Raw genomic sequence first — 15512 nt, forward strand, 5'->3', positions numbered from 1 at the left:
AAAAACCCACTTAAATACACATTTAAATCCTGAGAAGAGCACTCAAGCATCTGCTTAACTTTAGATACGTGCTTAAAGCCATTGACTTTAAAGCTCAATGTTAAGACACATGTTAACGGAATGGGGAAGTGTGCCTGAACTGTGGAACTGCAGAAAATACAGAGGGCATCAAATTGTTGAAGGTTCCTAGCTTAGGCCTTTGGTGCTGCATTTGTATTTCTGAATGAGCAGCTCATGGAAGATAATATCTGGACAAATTTTTGTATTTAAAATAATTCTGTCCTGTTGTGACAGAATCACCATTGTATCCAAAGATGCTGAAAATGGCACTGTCAAAAGGCAATGTTTTCCCCCCTAGTTTAAATGAGATATGAATAATTGATTCACCTCCTGAATAATTAATAGGATATTCAATAATGAAAGTAATTGTTGGCTCATCCACCCATTGATAATCAAGCTAAACTTCTCCTTCAATATGTGGGGCATGTGAATATGTAAAGCAATGAGACAGTTTATTGGCCAATAATATGGCTAATGTGCACTTGGTGAGGTCACCTTGTCCAAATATCTCACTGAATCGCAGCAACTCTGCAATGGATTCTCCTTTTAACATCCCTGCTGTGTGCAGCAAGGTTTTAATCATTGCAACAGCTCGCATCAAATCAGGGGGCTGCTTTTACAGTTTAAACCAAAATCTTCAGATGCCACTTGCTCCAATTAATACTCGCAAGTGGGATCTTTTCTGTAGCGTGCAAATTAGAGAAAGCAAAATGATCTCTAAATTTGATGGGTCTGCTCATTTCAAGAAGTATTAAAGAGGAGCTCCCAGAGATGACACTGCACCAGCTCTCTGCTTCTTGCTTTAGCTCTGTTTAAAAAAATACACATCAAGGCTCCATTTTCAATTGCCTTATTTGTTTTAGAACTTATGCAGAAAGACTGGCCAAAACTAGGAACCTGAAACAGCATCTCTGTTCTGAAATTTGATTTGTCCTTTTCATATGTGTTCATTTTTTTGATTGTATCCTTTGGTATATATGGTTGTGCCAATTTTCTTCCACTATTTGATCTGAGGAAGTGGGTCTGGCCCACGAAAGCTCATTACCTAATAAACCATCTCGTTTGTCTTTAAAGTGCTACATAGTCCTGTTTTTTGTTTCAGCATCTCTGTGGTGCAATTGGGTGCAGCTTCTAGCTAAAAAGTGCTTAATGAAGGTTAATGAGTACAGCTGGAAGGTGTGGGGTTATAGGGAAAGGATGCTTAAAGTATTAGGGAAATTGGGACTAGTTTAGGTAGCGTTACCATATTTGAACTTTCAAAGAGAGGACACACCTGAGAGGGAGTGTATCTGTATCAGTATCTACCAACTCATGTGGTATGCATGTGTTATAACCCTGTAGTGTAGACATAGCCTGACAAGGTCCCTCACCAAAGGCTCTTAAGTAAAGTAAGTTGTCATGGGATAAGAGGGAAGGTCCTTTCATGGACTGATAATTGGTTTAAAGACAGAAGCAATGGGTAGGAATAAATGGTCAGTTTTCAGAATGGAGAGTAGTAACTACTGGGGTCCCCCCAGGGTCCGTACTGGGACCAATCCTATTCAACCTATTTATAAATGATCTAGAGAAAGGGGTAAACAGTGAGATGGCAACATTTGCAGACGATACTAAACAGCTCAAGATAGTTAAGATCAAAGTAGACTGTGAAGAGCTTCAAAAAGTTCCCACAAAACTAAGTGACTGGGCAACAAAATGGCAAATGAAATTTAACGTTGCTAAATGTAAAATAACGCACATTGGAAAAAATTATCCCAACTATACATACAATATGATGGAGACTAATTTAGCTATAATCATTCCAGAGAGAGTTCTTGAATCATTGTGGGTAGTTGTCTGAAAACATTCACTCAATGTGCAGCGGCAGTCAAAAAAGCAAACAGAATGTTAGGAATCATTATAAAAGGGATGGAGAATAAGACAGAGAATATCTTATTGCCTCTATATAAAACCATGGTACGCCCACATCTTGACTACCGTGTACAGATGTGGTTGCCTCATCTCAGAAAAGATATATTGACATGGGAAAAGGTTCAGAAAACAGCAACAAAAATGATTAGGGGTTTGGAATGGGTCCCATATGAAGAGAGATTAAAAAAACTGGTACTTTTCAGCTAAGAAAAGAGGAGACCAAAGAGAGATATGATCGAGGTCTATACAAATCATGACTGGTATGGAAAAAGTAAATAAGGAAAAGTTACGTACTTGTTCCCATAACCTAAAAACTAGGGGGTTACAAAATGAAATTAATAGGTAGCAAGTTTAAAACAAACAAAAGGAAGTTTTTCTTCATGCAGCACACAGTCAACTTGTGGAACTCCTTGCTAGAGGATGTTGTGAAGACCAGGACTTTAACAGGGTTCAAAAAAGAGATAGATAAATTCATGGAAATTAGGTCCATCAATGACTATTAGCCAGGATGGGTAGGAATGGTGTCCCTAGCCTCTGTTTGTCAGAGGCTAGAAATGGATGACAGGAGAGGAATCACGTGATGATTACCTGTTCTGATCATTCCCTCTGGGACACCTGGCATTGGCCACTGTTGGAAGAGAGGATACTGGGCTAGATGGTCCTTTGATCTGACCTAGTATGGCCGTTCTTATGTTCTTACCAGGAGCATTTATGAAACACTACAAGATGTCTCCTGATGGCCAGGAACAGTTGACATAAACAACACAGTGTCTACATGGACAGGTTAATCGCAATAAGTGCTTAGGTAGGTCACAGTGGAAGGAGGAATCTCAAAAGATTCATTTGAAAATTGTTTCTGCAAAAGTTTCCTTCCGAGCGGGGGTTGCGGCGGGGTAGGAGGGAAGAGCCAGGAAGCCATCAGCTCCTTAAAATTCTCTCCCTAGTCTCACTATTGGGAATGGTTTGAGTTGGTGTGTCCAAGGCATATTTGTCCACAAGATCACACCAGATCCAGCCCATAGGCTGTCACTATTCAGTGTAAGTAGCTGTCTCTACCCGGCAGAAATTGTACATGAAGCAGGTTTGCCAGCCAAGGTCAGGGTGGCCTGACAGAGCTTGTGGCTGGTGGGAAGGGTAGATTTTAGTCAGGGCCTACACTATATCTATTATTCACCTGCATCCAGCCAGAGATATCATTACCTCTCTGTCAGGTGAAATTCACCTCATCAGATAACAGTACAAGACCTATATCTCAAGTCCTCTGTTTGGGACATACATGGTAACCAGGCTGTGTGTTGGCTCTCTGCACAGGGTGAATTTCACGCTGCAGGGGCACAAATTCACAACCATCCCACCTCTCATTTACCTTAAAACAGTCCCTCCCCCAGCCTTCTCAGCTGGCATCGGTAGAACTGGAATGCTCCGAACATGCTGGCCATACTGGGTCTATGGCATACAGTATGTGCTCCCCCGCTCTTCGCCTGTCATATTCCTTGAGAGACACGATAGCTCTACAGGGAAATTCATCCTCATCATACTGATTTGGCGTTACAAACGGCAGCACCTTACCCCGCCCCCCCTTCATCGCCTGCTCTCCTGGCTAATTAAGGAGTTTGAGATGAGTTCCTGAGATCAAAGCTCAGTTAGTGATTTAATTGATGTACAGCTGTGGAAAACTATAGTGAGTGAAGCAGGAAGTGGAGGGGTGAGAGGAGGAGGCATTTCAACCCCTTAGGAAGAAATACTGCAGAAAGCCACTGGCCTCTGATAAGCCATCCCTCTGTTATTTATGCACACACACATAAACGGTTTCATGCATCCCACTGAAATCTCTGCTATTTGTCAATGAGATTTCCCCCCTCTCTTGCTCTGCCTTCGCTAACATTTACAGTAAATCTGTTGCACTGACCATTAAATCTGAAGCTGCCCTGAGCGATAGTTTCAATGGGTGTGTTGACAGCCAGAGTGTTAATAATGATGCAAACACTAACCTGTTTATTGATTTGCTTTTTGTACCCTTCATCCTAACTCACTCCTCCTCACTCTCGGAGGAGAAATCTTAGAATTAGTAATCAGGTGACAGCTCTGAGCCCCCTTCTGTTCCCAGCAGTGTCATCCAAACCAAACTCCCGGAGATAAATTACAGGTGCCTTATTCTGCCTTTGCCAGCCATTCAATATACTGTTACTCAAAGCAAGATGTAGTATTTGTCACTGGTGGCAGCAGATAGAAAAAAACAACAACAGAACATTAACACAGACATGAAAAGCTTTTAACTTTGACAAGGGAAGCATAGGAAAGTTTTAAATTTAATCCTTATGGTGAAGGCCATTGCCTATCCATTAAGGCAGCTTGTCAAAGGATGGGAGAGGTGTGGAGGAAATTGGGGTTGGGATGCCTTTTTTTTCTCATGACCCAGTGGAAGAAAATTGTTGGTGCCCATGACCCAGTGTAATTAGACTAATGTGTGGGCTCTGGCGTGGGGCTGAGGATGAGAGCTTTGGGGTGTAGGAGGGGCTCTGGCTTTGGGGGAGTCAGGGCTGGGGAAGGAGGGGTTCACCTCGAGTGGCTCCCAGTCAGCAGTGCAGCAGGGTGCTAAAGCAGGCTTCCTGCCTCTTCTGGCACCACAGACCATGCTGTGTCCCAGAAATAGCCAGCAGCAGGTTCCCAGGCAATGGGAGTGCAGAGCTAGTGCTCAGAGCCAGGGCATTGTGTTAGCCACTTCTGCAGTACAGTCTGTGGTGCCAAGATAGGCGAGCAGCTGCCTTCACACCCCCACTAGTCACCTGATCCCCCTGCAGCAATAAAACCCAGTGCCTGACATTCCATAACCCAGTACTGGGTCGCGACCCCTAGTTTGAAACCCTACATGATCACAGTGCTTTCGCCTCCTCTTTCACCCTCTGGACACCTGCCTACAATTATGCTTGGGATTGCAAATCTGGAGAAGGGTTTGTCAGTATCCCATGAATAAACTGACCTATTCACGCACCCAGATTTCTTGAAGCAGAGATGGAGCCCACGACTGGTGAAGAAAAAACAATAGTTTTGTTTCTGGGCCCAGAGCTTTTGTAATTGCTAGTTCAAATTCCACAGCAACAGGAAAATGTTCTGACTTTGGTCCTGTTCAGCCAAAGAACAAAGAGCTAAAATGATCACTGAGGTTGTCAAATATTTTTTAAAAGAAGTTGTACCGGCTTCACCTCCCAACAACACCATCAGGATAGAAGTGCACTTGTATGCTAGGCTGTTGGGTCCATTGTAAATCGAGTGGGGTGATGTAATGACTGTTTTTTCAGAGGTGAGGCAATGCTGGACTTGTCTTCACTACCAAATTTTACTGTGTTGGAATATGGCTGAGAAGTCAAATTCGCTAATGTGATGCTGAGGGTGACTTTGCCATAAAGACAGATATACACATAATGAAATTTATTGGATGTTACATGCCTATGTGTTGGTTGTCTATTATCCCAGTAACGCCTCGTCTTCACAACAAAATTGTCAAGGCTTTAACCATGACCAGGTGATGTGGAGTTGAATGTAACTGGTCCTTACTTACAGCTGTGTTCTGAGTTTGTGTTTGTGAGTGTGGTGTGTGGGCTTTCCCCTCTCCCCCCCCCCGCGATGGAGTGTGTGCTCTGACTGGCAGCTGGAAACTGTTGGCTTCTAATTAAAGTTTGAAATCTAGAAGCCTCTGCTTATTGGCTGAGCCTTGGTAGGGGAGGGGCTATCAGGAAGTCCAGGGATTTATAAAGGAGTGAGTCAGCAACCAGGAAGCTTACGAACAGGTGATTGCAAACAGGGAGTTTAGAGTGGGAGTTTGGAAGGGGAGAGGGAAGGAGGCGATGTACTCTTGTCTTTCCTTTAAACCCTTTTTTAGGGCAGCAGGTATGGATGGTGATAGTTCTGCTGTTGTTACCTGCATACCATGGCTGTGTACAAAACACACCTTTTTAAAAAATTGAAGCCTAAGCCTATATAATGTCTTTCACTTGGGTATTTCAATGTCTTGAGGAATAGACCATTTGTTTTATTGCCCATCAACCACATCTTCAGATCTGTTTGGGAAATTTATATATTTAGGCAATCACCATTCATTTCAAATGAGGAGTCTGGGAATTGTCATTTCTGTATGTTCTTAGTCAAACCTTAACAAAACGGTTATTATCCATGAAACACTTATGGCTAGTTAGCCAGACTGCTAGACTTCATCAGAACAAAACCATTCTTCCTGAAACTTTTCTGGTGCAGCTTTCTGTTAGGGGAGAAGGGGAGGTAGAAGGGAAGGGAAAGAGAGTCTGAGGGGAAGATTGAGGGGGAATTGGACAAAGCATTCAAAATACCAAAGTTTGAAAATATAGAGGATTTTCTTTTTGTATGAAATTTGAAGGAATTTAATTTTTTAAAAGTGGGTTGGTGTACAATCTCCAAACTGGCATTAATTGTCTAGCTATAGTTAGACTTGTCGCATTAGAGTATTTTTGGGAAATCTGCATGGTAAATTTTAGATATTTTTCACACCATAGGCCACCACAAGGTCGATATACACATGTCTTTAATCCCATTTGAAGCCATAAGTGGGAATTAAATGATACATAAGCTTCATACTAGCTATCTATATAGAGAAGAATTTTGACCTCTGACGTTTATAACCATGAATAAACTCCGTCAAGAAGTTGGCAGTTTAGAAATGCTGTACAGTCTCTGGTATCCTCCACAAGAGTCCTGGCCTCTGGAGCTTTCTCTGGTCTTGGCTTCACTTCCTTGCCAGCCTTGTTAGTTCTTTCTACTTCTGCTAATTTTATAAACTCTGAAGAAGCAAAGAAAATCCAGAGGGTCAAGGAGTCTGCAGAGCTTATTAACTATGCTGCGAAATCAAATCATGAGAGTCTAGAAGAAACTGGCTTAGTCTTTCCATACTTTCTACACAGATTTGAAATAAACACAAGCCCAACATTATGATAATTTTATGCTAACCACCGATGTGGGTCAGAGATATATGCTTATAGTTACTTGCTGCTTTTGAAAAAAGTAATATTAGCAGTAAAGACAAATAGCAGGTTCCCTCATTTCCACAGTCAGAAACAGATCAGATTTATGTGAGGTTCTCTATATCCATATTTCTTATTGACTTCAATGAGAGCTGCAGGTACTCAGCACTTTTGGAAATCAAGCCAATGTGAATGCATATAATCTATTATTCAACAAAGCACATAAGCACGTGGGCCTAGATACTCAGTGGTATTTAGACAGCTATATTCTGTTGAAATCTTGACTCCATTGAAGTCAATGGGAGTTCTGCCATTGATTTCAATGGAGCCAGGACTTGGCCCCCCCATTTTCATCACCATTTATTATTAATAATTTTAGTATTTTCTTGCTGCTCTTCATCAAAAGCCCCTTAAGAAGATAAACTGAAATCTGCTTACCTACCAACATTTGTTTCCTCTATCACAAAGGTTTTTTTTTATTATTCTAGGGTTGCTCAAGTTCATGAGAGTTAGGCTGCTGTGAAGGACCATTCGTCATTTCAGATTTTAATTAAACTTTGAGATGAGCCTGATCCATAATATTTGGATTCAGATGTGAAGCAACTTTGAAGATGGGGTTGGATGAGGACAGTTCTGGGGTTCTTGGCTGGATCCCATTTTTCATTTCAACAGCTACTTTGTGAGCTACAATTGATATAAAGGTCTATGTGAATTTAGCAAAAAGAGAAAAGAAAAGCACGTACATCGGGATTTGGGCTAAGCTGTGCAGAAACAAACAGGTGCATGCAGAATCTTTAATAGAAGAAAAGGAAAAGAACAGGTACTGCCTTCAAGAAAGTGAAGAAAAAAATTAAAATTAGAAAGACAATTTCACTTTAAAATCACGCAATTCCTCCACCTGTTTCTTTTGATGGCATTTTCCCCGCCCCTGCTTTACATATGTTTCCCTACATTATTCCACAATCTCACCCCTCCTTTATTTACAGGAGCTCATTGTATCTCATGTTTACAATGCTGTCATTGTGATTTATTACCAAAGAAAAGCATTGCACCCTCCCTGGTTATGATCCAATGCATTATTTCCATTGAGAGTCCTACCCTTGTATGGCTAGGTAGATGCTGACTGCTACAGAAGCTGGTGAAGAATTGGCAGGGGAAAGATGAACCCAAGTTAAAAAGGAAATGTGGAATAATTGTAAATTAGTACACTTAGATGAGAAGGGGAAATGTAGCTAGTCTCAGTAGCCCCCTTCCCTCAGTAGGCTGGGGAAAAAAAAGATCCATCAAACACAAATAACAAAGAAGATTCATCTGCTGATATAGGGTTGCTTCGCTGATATAGGGTTGCATGGCCCACTCTACGTTGAGAAAAAGTGGAGACATGAGGCTTTTACAGGCATGGTGTCAGGTACCATCTCATGTTAGAGGCTGAAGAATTATTCTTCTAACCATTTTCTCCTTGCTCATTTGTCAGACATTGCTTTCTTTACCCAGCTTTGCAAATTCCTGAATTTTCCATATTGCTGTTATTAATTCAGTCCTTATATAGCACTTTTAATTTGGAGATATAAAGTGCTTTATAAAGGAAGGCCAGGCACATCATTGACATTTTAAAGCTGGAAAATCTGAGGCAGAGGGAGGTGAGAGTGTCCAAGGTCACCCAGCAGGGCAAAGGTGGGACTAGAATCCAGCTCTCCCAAGTTTGAGACCACAGCTACACCCAGTGTGCCATGCTGCCACACATAAAAACTAACCTGTGCTGAGGAGACTGAAGTTCATGGAAGTTTAGCTTTCTACCAAGGGGCTGAGCTACTGGGTTACAGTTATGTACCTCAGGCTATGTCTAGACTGCAGGCTTCTTTCGAACAAGCTTTTCCGGAAGAGATCTTCCAGAAAAGCTTATTTAGAAAGAGCGTGTCTACACACAAAAAGTGCAACGTAATAGCGATGTGCTGTTTCGAAAGAATGCATCCACACTGATTGGAAGCTATCTCGCATTTAAGGCCACCCGGAACCAGTTCAGGCAGGGCATTAGGTCACCAGTTGGTTCTTGGTGCTGTTGCCTAAGGCTAGCTGAGACACGTGCTTAAAATGATGTCCCTGGACAGCCGTTTCTCAGCTTCTTTTGCTTGCTTGCCTACCTCTCTGAGGGACAGCAAAGCATTTACAGTGCGTACTCTTGCTGCCCTGCCTTGGGACACCACAGCCCTCCCTACCATGGAACAGGAGCTGTCTCTGGACACGTGATGGCCCCACATGGCCATGCTGCAGTTTCTGCGACTCCGAGCTCAAGACCCTCTGCCTGTGTGCGAGATCAAGGCCCTGGCAACCACACTCTATGGTGGAGGCTGGAACTGGACACCAGTTCTGACTGGTGGGACTGGCTGGTCATGGAATGGTGAGAAGGCCATCTTTATGGAGCTGTGTGCCTGGCTTGCCCCAGCTCTCTGGCAACAGGACACCCACATGTGACCTGGAGAAATGGGTCATCATTGCTGTCTGGAAGCTCGCCCACCCCAGAAAGTTACCCATCTGTGGGCAACCAGTTTGGCATGGGAGAGTCCACCATCAGGGCTCTCCTCATGGAGGTAAGGCACTCTCAGGCTGCAGTCCCAGGATGGGGTGGGGGGGTACGGGAAAGGTAGACCCTAGGGATAGAGGGCTTGGGGGTGTGAAGGGTACTCTAGAGGTGGGAGGGGGAAGCACTGGAATGAGTTACCTAGGGAAGTGGTGGAATCTCCATCCCTAGAGGTTTTTAAGTCTCATCTTGACAAAGCTGGGTTGATTTAGGTGGGATTGGTCCTGGTTTGGGCAGGGGGCTGGACTCGATGACCTCCTGAGGTCTCTACGATTCTATGATCAACTGTTCTTGATTTGGTCTTGGCCTTTACTAACCAACACTGGGTTTCAAATAGGAAACCTTAGAGCCTCTTGTTCAATCAAATGTGTCATTCTGATTAGTCCCTGGAAATAATCAGTCCCCCTCCCCCACGCTCAAAACGTAATATCATCCCCTCATTAAATTGACTCATTGATTTTCCTGGTGCATCCTAATCAGTGAGCTGCTGGCACAGAGCATGGCCATAGTAGACAAAGTTTATCACCACCTATGGGAGCGCAGTACTGTAGCTGAGCTTTAAAATGAGATTATATCTTCCATGTAGATTGTCCGGGAGAGAGAACGTTATGTTTTTGGGGTTTGTAGCTGTTTCAGCATTTTTCAGTTCACGATGAAAAACATTGGTATTGAACTAAACACAGATTTATCATCAATAAAGTGAAGCTGAACAGTTTATAGGGACCATATATTCTTTTCTTAAAACTCCCATATTAAAAACTATTTTTTCCTTTTGTCTGGGGAAAAAAGCCTCTCCTAGGTCAGTCAGTATTTCAGCATTGTAAAAGCAGCTAACATAGTGTTAGGAACAAGTGCTAGTCACAGTTTTTTGTCTTGCTTTTAGTACTTCCCATTGCAAAACTACAGTGCTCCTCCACCATCAACCAACCAGCTTTGTAGAGTGATATAGGATCAAATCCACAGGCTCATGTTCAGAGCTAAATCTGAACCAGAAAGTTTGGATCTGGACTACCCAAAAGCTGGGAGTGTTTTGAAGCAGGTGGTATACTTCATGGTTCCTCTTTACACTAGATAAACATCCCAAACCAAAGGCCATTTCTAATAACTCTCCTGATATGGCCTCACTATAACATAAATAATATGAAGACTGGACAGTTCAGGAGCCATATATCTGATTTTCCCCTGCAGCTGTGGGATTTGCTTTTAAAATGTTATGCATGTGAAATTGTATGGAAACAATCAATTGTATATCAAAAGTGGGCATGTAAAATTAAATATAATCTGGTGGCAAGAGGAGAGCAGGCTGGGATTCATCACTGTTTTTGACTGTTACATCATGGAGCCATTCCTTCTCCAACTTTTCATTCTAATCATCGCAAGTCAGTTGTCAACACAAGCGCTGTGGTTGCTGCTTTCCATTTGGAAAAAATTGCCAGAATAAAGCATTTCCTTTCTAATTTGTTACAGCGATTCTTATTCAGCCTGCTGTAAGTCGAAATAATGAGAAAGCCAGTCATCAATAGCTGGGGTCTGGTTTTTGGAGGTTCTCTCATATCTCCCTTCCACCTAAGAATCACGTTGTTAGACTTTCGTTTAAACTTACCAATTTCAAGAACAAGCTTAACTGTATTTAGCTTTTGTTTGACCCTAGATCTTCAATGTATTTTGTGAACATAAAGTTATTGATTATGGACTCAACCCAGTAATGTCATATGAAAGTTTGCAGTGATAAGTTGCCTTTAAATACTTTTGTATGATATTCTGTTTCCTAATTTTATGGGATCTTTGGCCTTCTTAAGGGTGATAGCATGTGGCACTCCTGTTATATCCTCAATATCCTCTTCTGTGCTAGGACAACTCAGCTCAAGATTACTAGAAAAAAAGTGGAATAGTATCCCTCCACTAAAATAGGCAGATTTTTTTTATAGGATACATAATGAAGCCAATGGGATTATCACTGAGATAAGGAATGCTAAATAATGCACAAAGTCCACACCAAGACATAGCTTTGCAACATCAGGATCCATCCATCAGAGGGAGTGTTTGGGATTTCAAGTGTAAGAAGTAGTGGGATTTCACTGCATAAATTCTCTGTAAATTGGTGGAAGTAGAGAACCTTTCTGAGGTTTATTTGTTGAGTCTTAAACCCTTAAACATTAGAGACAGTGCACATTCCCTGCAAAGACTTGTCCCCTATAATTTACATACAGATAGTTCCATGTTTGATATTGGCCAAGTTTCCACAAGGAAAAGCAAGTCAAAATAACTGGGAAGTCACAAGCTCAGATGTGAAGCTGAATAACAGCTCTTTATGAGGCCTGGGTGCGTGGCAATGGCTGATTCCACTTGGTTAAATAAACTAACTCTTGGAAGATCTGAGAAGCGCCTTTTATACAAACATGTTTCAAAGCTTGTAAGTTTTCCAGCTCCTTGTGGAGGCAACTTTACCCACAGAATTAAAAATCCACAAAGCAACATTTTCCAAAGCAAACGCTGACATTATGACTGGCTCTTTAAGTACCTGGATTGCATATTTGTGTTAAATGGCATTTTCTGACTGATAGATCCATCTCTTGCTAACAGCAACTGTTATAAAATTTTGACTATTACATACATAGTGTTTGTGTTTAACAAAATGACAGAAATGCCACCTTAGTAAAAACTGATTGTGGTTATAGCTGAACAATTCACATCATGCAAGATTTATAATACTGAGGTTATGCAATCATCTAATCAGAGAGACAAGCCTTGAGTAATAATATGCAATGCATGCACTTCAATTTGCAACAGTAGATTCATTGCTACTTTCTTATTAGCTCATGCTGGCATTAGGGCTGTATTATCTATTTTGCCATAGCCTAATTCAGCATCTTCAACTGAAACGATAACCACAATAAGTGATCTATGCAAGCAATCAAACAGAAACAAAGTCATCTGAGTGACTTCACAACTAATATACATTTATCTTTCAGCAGTCTGCAACAGTTTACTCAACGTTCTCTTTGCATAATGAGTTACCCCAAAATAAGAATGCTTGGAGAATCCCCTTTGCTCCTGCTTAGAGTAAAACAAATGGGCTATGTCTACACTGGCCCCGTTTTGCAAAAAAAATAGGCAAATGAGGTGAAGCGTGGAATATTGCCGCGCCTCATTTGCATAATTAATGAGGCTCTGTTTTTACACAAGAGGCTTTGGCACAAAAGAGGCATGCGTAAAACAGGGCCAGTGTAGACATAGCCACGGGGACAAGGCTCAACTAAGAGTCTGGTTTTAGTACAGATGAGGTATCTGATGATTTTATTAATACTGCAACAAATCTGCAGTGTCATGGTTGTAACTTAGTGCAGGAAGATCTGAGTTCTAAGTGACCATAATGCATAACAAGACACAGTGGGTGAGGTAATATCCTTTATTAGACTTCTGTTGGTGAAAGAGACAAGTTTTTGAGCTCTCTAATGTTCTGGGATCACTGCAGCTGCAGTGCAAATGGTGTACTTAGAAAGCCAAAGTAGAATCATTATTATCTATTAGAAATATAGGGTACATAGCTAAGTAGTTCTGATTCCATCAAGAAGAAAATGGGGGTACATATGAACACTAGGTAATTACAGTATTGAGAAATCTTATTATCCTTCTAGTAAAAAATATGCCTTTTTGGAATGAGGCACGTAAAGAGCTATTTCAAAGTCCTAGATTATAATATAAAACAAATATTTATTATACCATAATAAGCAACCTGAGTTATTGAAATTAGAATCTTCATCAACAGCTCAAGATGAGCCTTCTAAAGTTAGAAAATGTTCAGTTTTATTAAATGAATCTATACATCCTTGTGACAAGGACCTGCCGCTAAGCTTAATTATTGTTTAAAGGCTTCAATCTGTGCAGGTCTCAGCACCCTTCACTCTCAGAGGGATTTGAGGGAACAAAGGACCTTTCAGGATTGCAGCTTGGTGTAAATAGTGGGTTGACTTCCCATATATACCATAGTACATGTTAGATCTGCAACTCTAATCTTGAAAACAGCATTCTTCAAATGAAAAAAGTTAGTGCTGAGTTGAAGGCATTCATGTTCTGGTGCTTGAAGCATTATTCACATCGTATGCAGTTGCTGTTAATGTACTGTGTAACACAAAATAATGCATCACTGCTTGGGGGAAACAAATAGGCTGTCGTTTGGTTACTTATCTGGATTTGTCCGCTTTTTGAAAACCTGAAGCAATGCCTAAGAAAGAAGAAAACACCTAAAAGTACCCCTGGGCTTTAAATTTGCTATTTGAAAGCATGAACCTCTGGAGTTAAACATGTTCAAATCCATTTAGCTCTGACCCTGTTTCAAACATAACTTTATTTGAACCAAAAAGCCTACCCTCTTACTAGTGTTGTGACTAGAGCTGAATAAATATTGGAATATTTTCCCTGTGAATATTTGGTTGACTTTGAAAGCAATTTTTGATCTAACCACATTCATAACAACATCTTCATCTATGGCTTTACCAGTGCAAATATGTTATGTATTGAGTTGTAGATATAGATCTTGTTGTTATAGTAACTGAATTAGGTCACTAGGGGTCAACCCAGCTGGTTTGGGCTGGTGTAGTTAGTTCTGTGTTATGAAATAAAATGGACACTTGCAACTGCTTAAGCTCTCTGTGTTTCCAGTGATTTCTTTCTAAGCTGTGGAACTCCAAATGACATAACAAAATACTCATATGAAGCAAATGTTAAGCTCTAATATTTGCCAGGAGTAAATTTCAGGATTGTAACATTCTCAGATTACGTTGTATTGCTTAGTTATTTAAGAATCAGGAAACAAAAAGATAATGTGTAGCTTAAGTAACCAACACTGAGGGGTGCGGGGAGCATTCAAATATTCAAATCAAATAGTTTGTGAACAATTTGCAAAGCAAAAATAATCCCCGGAAGAAATTTGTGGTAAATTATAAATCTACCATATATTTGGGTATGTCTACACTACCCTCCTAATTCGAACTAGGAGGGTAATGTAGGCATACCGCACTTGCAAATGAAGCCCGGGATTTGAATTTCCCGGGCTTCATTTGCATAAGCCGGGCGCCACCATTTTTAAATCCCGGCTCGTTTGAACCCCGTGCCGCGCGGCTACACGCGGCACGGACTAGGTAGTTTGGACTAGGCTTCCTAGTCCGAACTACCGTTACTCCTCATTCCATTCCATGAGGTTTGAACGAGCCGGGATTTAAAAATGGCGGTGCCCGGCTTATGCAAATGAAGCCCGGGAAATTCAAATCCCGGGCTTCATTTGCAAGTGCGGTATGCCTACATTACCCTCCTAGTTCGAATTAGGAGGGTAGTGTAGACATACCCTTTAAGAGAATTTGTCTGTTCAAGAACTCCTCCTAAATGGTCAGAGCCAGGACCATCACATTTGGTAGGCAGCTTCTTCTTGTCATAACTTAAAGCAAGGTCAGGGTTTGGCTGTGCCAGGAAAATGGGATGTGCCTGGAATGGGATTGCTCCTCATAAAACCGTACAGAAAAGAGACAGAATCACCAGGCAGGTAAAAGGGGCTGACTGGAGGTGTACTCCTCCCCTATCTAGGACTGTTTCAGCCCTGAGCCTCCCACACCTGGTTTCCTTTAGGGAGGGCCAGGGGGGGCTGAAGAAGAAGCCCTCTCCCCCCCATTAATACGGGAACGTTGCTGGTTACTCCCCTTCGTCAGGGAGAGAGGGGAAAGTGCACAGTTTGCTACATTCCTCACTCTGGCTGGGGAGTGAAGGGGGCAGATGAAACTGAACCTGCCCCAGCTGGGGGGCCATGCACCCCTCCCCCAGTGGTGCCCACTGGAGCTCCAGTAGCCATGAAGAGGCATTTCTCACCTTGCCCAAAATGGTGTGGTGAGAGAAGCCTGGGGTAACTCCTCTGTCCTTGGGGCAACCTGCATTGTGTCTCCTTTCCATACAAAACATTTGACTTTTTAATAAAAAAAAAACCC

The sequence above is a fragment of the Pelodiscus sinensis genome, chromosome 18 (genome assembly GCF_049634645.1).
Source record: "Pelodiscus sinensis isolate JC-2024 chromosome 18, ASM4963464v1, whole genome shotgun sequence".
In the NCBI taxonomy this organism is placed as follows: Eukaryota; Metazoa; Chordata; order Testudines; family Trionychidae; genus Pelodiscus; species Pelodiscus sinensis.